Below are 6,000 nucleotides of genomic sequence, written 5' to 3' on the forward strand. Positions count from 1 at the left end.
GCTGATACCACCCAAGGCTGCCAGGCCATAACATGAAGTCATCTGTGCCAGGAAATCCTGAGCCTCGCCCACACCTGGCCCTGGGCCGTCCCTGCATGCCAAGGGGTTGTGGGACTTCGCAGGCCTGCAGGCAGGGGGGTGGGCGCTGGGCTGGGGTCCGAGTGTGCCCCTGCTCTAGGGCATGGCCGGCAGGTGGGGACAGGGAAAAGGAAGGAGCAGGATTCCTGCCTGGCTATGGCAGTCTTACCCCACGGAATCCAGGCTCCAACTGACCTCACCATTGTGCGGGTTAATTTTGATTCTTAAAACCTTCATCTAAAGACCTTTGCTTCCTGTAACACAGGCCTGGGTTTTCCCAAAAGTCGTGGGGACCTGGCCCGGCACGTGCTGCTCAGTGCAGGGACCTCACAGCCTGTTCTATGTGAGCCGGACAGGAAAGGCTCCACGGGCAAACTCACTCTCCGTGACAATCAGGAGGTTTCTGCTCCAGCCACAAGAAGGAGCTGGGGGAGCTCCTGAGGCCAGGAAGAGAACAGCCCTAATCCCATCCTTTCCCTCCTCAGCAGGGACCCCAGGGTCTGCTGTCCTGCCCCAACCCACACTTCAAAGAAGGAAGGACACCTGCCTGCCCCTGCTGCCTCACACCCTGAAGCATGGTGAGCCTGGGGGACCCTCAGCAGAATCCTTTTGTAAGGAAGAAAAACAAACTATTGTAAAATAGCAGAAAACAAGCTAATGGCCAAACAAATCCAAGTGGGGGAAAACACCTGTGAAATACAATGACAGAATATGCTCTCCTCAAAACCCAGGAAACGTTAAAATTAAGAATACACCAAACCTCACAAAACAGGGGCAAAATACAATGATGACCGCATGTGTGAAAAACGGTCAATGGTAGAATTGAAAGAAATGCAAGGGAAACAAAAGATAAGGGGCCCTTTCCCAACAAAGTGGCAACGCCACAGCAGCCTCGCAGTCAGCCTGGCGGGACAAGAATGCTGGGCAGTGCTGGTTTGCAGGGAGGGGTCGACTTTTCTGGAAGCAGCCCAGCAAAGTGCCCCAAGAGCCGTAAATTATTCCTGTGTTTGCAGCCGCAGCCCCGAATGCAGGTCTAGCCACAGAAGCGCTGGAGAGTGGAGGCTGAGAGTGGTGCTGGTTGAAGATTTCTCACAGGAAACACAAGGCACGGCCTCCACGTGGCTCGAGGCCGTGAGAACCCTCGACTCAAACCATTGCACGTGGTGAGGAGGACGCGGGTCAGCTGCCCGAGCTGCATGATGATGATGCTGTCAGGGAAAGCGTCGGTGCCTATGTGGGAAAATAGGGAACGAGAAACAAACGCGAAGCGTGTGGCTCTCGGCTCTGCTGCCCTGGAGGCTGTGGCTCATCTTTTCACCATGGACATGGGTCATTTTCATTTTAAAAAGTCTACTAATGATTCTAAGGAGACCACACAGAACCAAAAATTCTGAATAACCCTGTCTTCCTGTCTTCCATAAGGCAGGCTTTTCATTTTTGTACCTTTCTGGAAGGGCTGGATACAGAGTCTGCGGGCCTGCGATGGAGGCGCCACCGTCTCACCAGGAGTCCACGGCCCTCGGTCTCTGTGCTCCCTGAACCTAAGGTGAGGAACCCATGCCTTGTGGTTGACGAGGGCTGCTGGGGCACCTGCCCTCTCATCTGCATTCTGGAAGGCAGGAAGGAGCTCAGAGGAAAACACAAGCCTGCTCTGGCCAGCTCAGTGTGCGCCTTCCAGAAACAGGTAAACATGAAATTACCCTGTGAAGCCGCCATTCCGTTCCTAGGTCTATCCCCAAAAGAAATCCAAGCAGAGACTCAAACACTTGCACAGCCCTTGCCACGGCCCGGATGTACTTAGTGCCTCTGTTCCCAGCAAAACTCTTGTTGAAACAGGACCCCCAGTGTGGCAGCGCAGGGAGATGGCTCCTGAGGGGAGGGAGACGTGCAGGTCGTGGGAGTGACTCCCTGGGGAGTGCCTGGTGCGGGGAGTGACTCTCCTCTTGTGATACGGGGTGAGTTCCCATGGGAATGGATTTGTTCCCATGAGCGGGGCTTGTTCTGAAGCCAACACATCCCTGGGCTTTATCTCTCTTCCCATGTCTGCTTCCCCTTTGACCTCCGCCAGCAGAAGCAGAAGGGCCATGCCATTGAACTTCTCAGCTGACAGAACCGTGAGCTTTATGAATTACCCCATCTCAGAGGTTGTTTTATGGCCACACAGAATGGACTCAGACACCCGTGCTCATAGCCGTGTAGTCACAATAGCCCAAAGGTGGAAACAGCCAGCAGGTGAGGGGATGTGGAACGGGGCAGACACACACATCGGGGTCTCACCGAGCCTGGAAAAGGAGTGTGCTCTGACACAAGCAGCAACACACCAACCTTCACAACCTCATGCCCAGTGAAGCCAGCTGGTCCCAATAGGACCAACGCGGTGACCCCACAGAGGGAAGGCCCCCAGAGGAGTCAGAGTCAAGAGAAGGACGACCGAATGGTGGTCAGCAGGGCCCGGGGCAGGGGCCGATGGGAGTGAGTGATTAGTCAGGACGGAGCTCCAGTTTCGCCCGATGAAAACGTGCAGGAGCTGCATGGTGGTGACAGCGGCATAGCCGTGGGCATGTTCTCACTGCCACGGAATGTGCACTTCCCATGGCGATGATGGGAAATCTCATGTACCCACATTTGACTATAGACAGGAAGGGAGGGAGGGGGGAGGGAGGAGGAAGGAGGGAAGGAAGGAGGAGGAAGGAAGAGAGGGAGCAGAGAAAGAAGGAAGGAAGGAAAGAAGGAAGGAAGGGAGGGAGGGAAGAAGGAACGAAGGGAGGGAAGAAGGAAGGAAGGACGAAATGGATGGAGGGAGGAAGGAGGGAAGGAGGGAGAGAGGGAGGGAGCAGAGAAGGAAGGGAGGGAGGGAGGGAGGGAGGGAGGGAGGACAGAAACAAGTAAGGAAGAAAGGAAGGAACGGAAGGAGGGGAGAGGGAGGGAGCGGGGAGGGAGGGAAGAAGGAAGGAAGGAAGGAAGGAAGGAAGGAAGGAAGGAAGGAAGCAAGTGATGGGTTCGGGAGCCATTCTGTGCCTGTCTTTGCTGCTGGCCTGAGGAGCTGGATGGCATGTTGGGAGCAGTGGGAGCTGCTGAGGAGTCTGGTCCCGGAGGGAAGAGGCTGAACGTGCATGTCTGGAGTCACCATGGAGGGCAGAGCTCGAGGGAGCAGCAGGGTGTCCCGGGGAGAAGACGCCAGGGCTGGAATTAGAGGAACATCGAGGCTGATACTTGGAGGCGTCCGATACTCGGGGCCTGCCTGATACGCTGCTCTCAGGCGGGATTCGGGGGTGGGAGAGGGATCAGTGCCCAAAGGACCACCGGGCCTGTGGCCTGTATGCCCAGTCAGGTGACGACGCCATTCAGAAACTAGATCTCATGGGGCTGCCCGGATGCTGAGTCTCAGGCCAGATCTGCAGTGAGTGCGGTGCCCCAGGCCTGGAACACTGGTGCCGCCATCCGGACCCAATGCTGGCGCACCCAGGGGCTCTGGGTCTGAAACAGAGGTCAGAGGTCACCGACATGTGGAGGAGGCCCCTGGAGTGTGGGAGACGGAAACTCCAGGTGTCAGGCTTGGCGGGAGGCTTTGCAGGACTGAGCAGGTGGGGAGGAAGGGCAGGGATTGTGGCTGCCGGAGGAGAGAGGGCACAGGGGGTGGCTCGGCCTGACGAGGCTGCTTGAAGGAGACACCCTTGGAAACTGACAGGGCTGTGGGCACTCCTGGGAGCAGGAGGAGGGTGGCCTGTCCTGGGCAGCCCAGGCTCTCCGGGCTGTGTGGCCCCAGATCCCCGAGCCCAGAGGGAGGTGAGGGTAAGAAGGCCTGGACCAGGCAAGACGCAGCCCCCAGGGCCCCTGCTTGGAAGAGGTCAGAAGCTCCCATGGACTCAGAAGCAACTGAGGATGGAGCTGCTCTCTGCATCTCCAGGGAGGACAAAGGAGGCCGTGGCAGCAAGGGGACAGGGCAGAGGGGAAGGCCGGCAGGTGGATGTTGGCAGCTGCAGATTCCCATCCAGTATCCTGGAGGAGGAAACCCAGGGTTGAGTCCTAGGAGACCCAGGCAGCCTGGTCAGCCTGGAGGCTGACGGTGGGCCCAGGAGATCTGGGAAGGACATCAGTGTCTCCACAAAGAACAGCAGGGTCTCAGACCCCAGCAGCCGCAGCCCCCACGGCTGGGGCCGCAGCCTTGAGAGCCGCCACAGCAGCCCATTGGTCTGGCGGGTCAAAGGTGGAGGCTGTCAGAGGGGCAGTGCAGGGGCTGCTGGGGTGAAGTCCCCTGTAGCGGGACCACCCATCCTGCTGTGACTCTGCCCTCCTGGACCCCCTGCCCTCCTGGACCCCCTGCCCTCCTGGACCACTGTCTGTGGCCCCTGCTCCTCTCCTTCCCTGACACACGACTGGGTCCCCGATCTGTAGCCGGGGTCTGAGCACCTGGGGCCCTGTGGGCCTCTCGGTGTCTGGGGACAATCACAGGTTCCTGTGCCCACGCCCAGCCTCTGCTTCCAGAACACACTAGAGGGTCCCAGCATCCTGATGACTCCACTGTCCCCGCGATGGTTTTCAGGGATGGAGAAGGCTCCCTGTCCTCCACAGGAACCCTGCAGCAGGGCTGACGGCCTGTGTACCCCACCACTCGCCCAGGGGCCCCAGACCCTCCCCCATCTCCACCGCTAACCCAGGCCCAGGCTGCCCACCCGGGGCCAGGCCGTGAGCTGCCGTCCCCAGATGGGGCCGCCCTTGGCTGGCCTAGCTCACTCCGTGTCACAGATATTCCCACAGAGACCCCAGCGAGACCTGCAGAACATTACAGCAAAATGAAGGAGAGCCAGAGGAAGAGGCAGATGTGCTGGCCTGTAAACAGTCTGATTTCCAATGTAAACCAGATTCAGGCCACGACATCAGGTAAACATCTGCATCACAGCCCCGGGGCCCCACCGCCCGGGAGGCCCCGGGGTCCACACGGCCGACTCTGGGACCCGTCACGGTGACCGCTGAGACATTTCGCAATTAGGCAGAATTGATCCTTGCATTCCTTCCCTAAATCCCACATCTCTGCAATTTCACTTCTTCTCAAAAATGAAAACATTTGGCAATTAGCTGATCCAAGTGAAAAAGGTAGAGAATGTGCTCTCAACTGGAAAATGCCAATTAAGGAAGCAGCTCTGACTTCCCACCCGCCCTGGCTAAGCTGGGAGCTTATCTTCCCCGAGAGGAATCTGCTGGGATAAGGGGGCTTGGGAAACATCGAGGGCAGGGCTGCCTCCTCAGCTTCCTCTGAGAACGGATTAGCCATGGCCTTGCACCAGCGTGGCCTGGGTGCCGCACGGGGTGGCGGGGGGCGGCAGAGCTGGGCCTGGCTCTGGCATTGGGATTTGGGGTGGTGGGACCCAGTGGGCCACCCTCTTGTGGGCAGCACTGAGGGCGGTGACATAGGCAGCGAGTGCTGGTGTCTGTCCCTCTAGCTGGCCGGGCTCCCCACTTGGCTCCTACAGTCCTGGACCTCAGGGCCCATTTGGGGTGCAAGGGGGCTCTTGCCGGTCTCTACTCCTAAATATTTATGCATTGAAAATGCCCATTTGTTTGTTTTCTTGTGTTCCATTTATTTGTTCTGTACGCTTTTTTACTTAATTTAAATTATTTTAAAATGTGAAATGATTAAGTAACCCCAGAAGCTCAAACTTTCTGTTCTCCACTCACCGAGTCCATGAATTCTGTCTCCTTCTTCCTGTTGTTTCTGTTTGCAACAATAATGGAATAGCTGCATGTCTTAATGTTTTTTATTCAAAAAGTGGCATATGATGTATGTTCTGTTTATCAAGCTCCTGATTTCTTTTAAAGATTTTATTTTGAAATCATTACAGACTTACAGGAAGTCTCAAAGCTAGTACAGAGATTCCCATACACCCTTCACCCAGTTTTCTCAATGGCTTCGTCTCCCCTAAC

General features: G+C 56.9%; 1 protein-coding gene and 1 pseudogene across 7 annotated transcripts in view; both read left to right on the top strand.

Annotated features, from left to right (window-relative positions):
* Positions 1-2,719, top strand: part of LOC126935852 (uncharacterized) — a 104,024-nt gene extending 101,305 nt beyond the window's left edge. For 4 of the 6 annotated variants that reach the window (XM_050757938.1, XM_050757940.1, XM_050757942.1 and 1 more), the window contains one exon: positions 564-2,719. The gene's annotated coding sequence lies outside the window, so the exon portion shown is untranslated. The remainder of the gene's footprint in view (positions 1-563) is intronic. The other 2 variants (XR_007719319.1, XR_007719320.1) reach the window with 2 other exon arrangements.
* An 863-nt stretch (positions 2,720-3,582) lies between these two features.
* On the top strand, positions 3,583-5,709 carry LOC126935732 (uncharacterized; annotated as a pseudogene). The gene is made up of 3 exons (XR_007719284.1): positions 3,583-3,662; positions 3,845-4,037; positions 4,109-5,709. The product of XR_007719284.1 is annotated as an uncharacterized LOC126935732 (transcript).
* The last annotated feature ends 291 nt before the right edge of the window (positions 5,710-6,000 follow it).

The sequence above is a fragment of the Macaca thibetana genome, chromosome 14 (genome assembly GCF_024542745.1).
Source record: "Macaca thibetana thibetana isolate TM-01 chromosome 14, ASM2454274v1, whole genome shotgun sequence".
Taxonomy (NCBI): Eukaryota; Metazoa; Chordata; class Mammalia; order Primates; family Cercopithecidae; genus Macaca; species Macaca thibetana.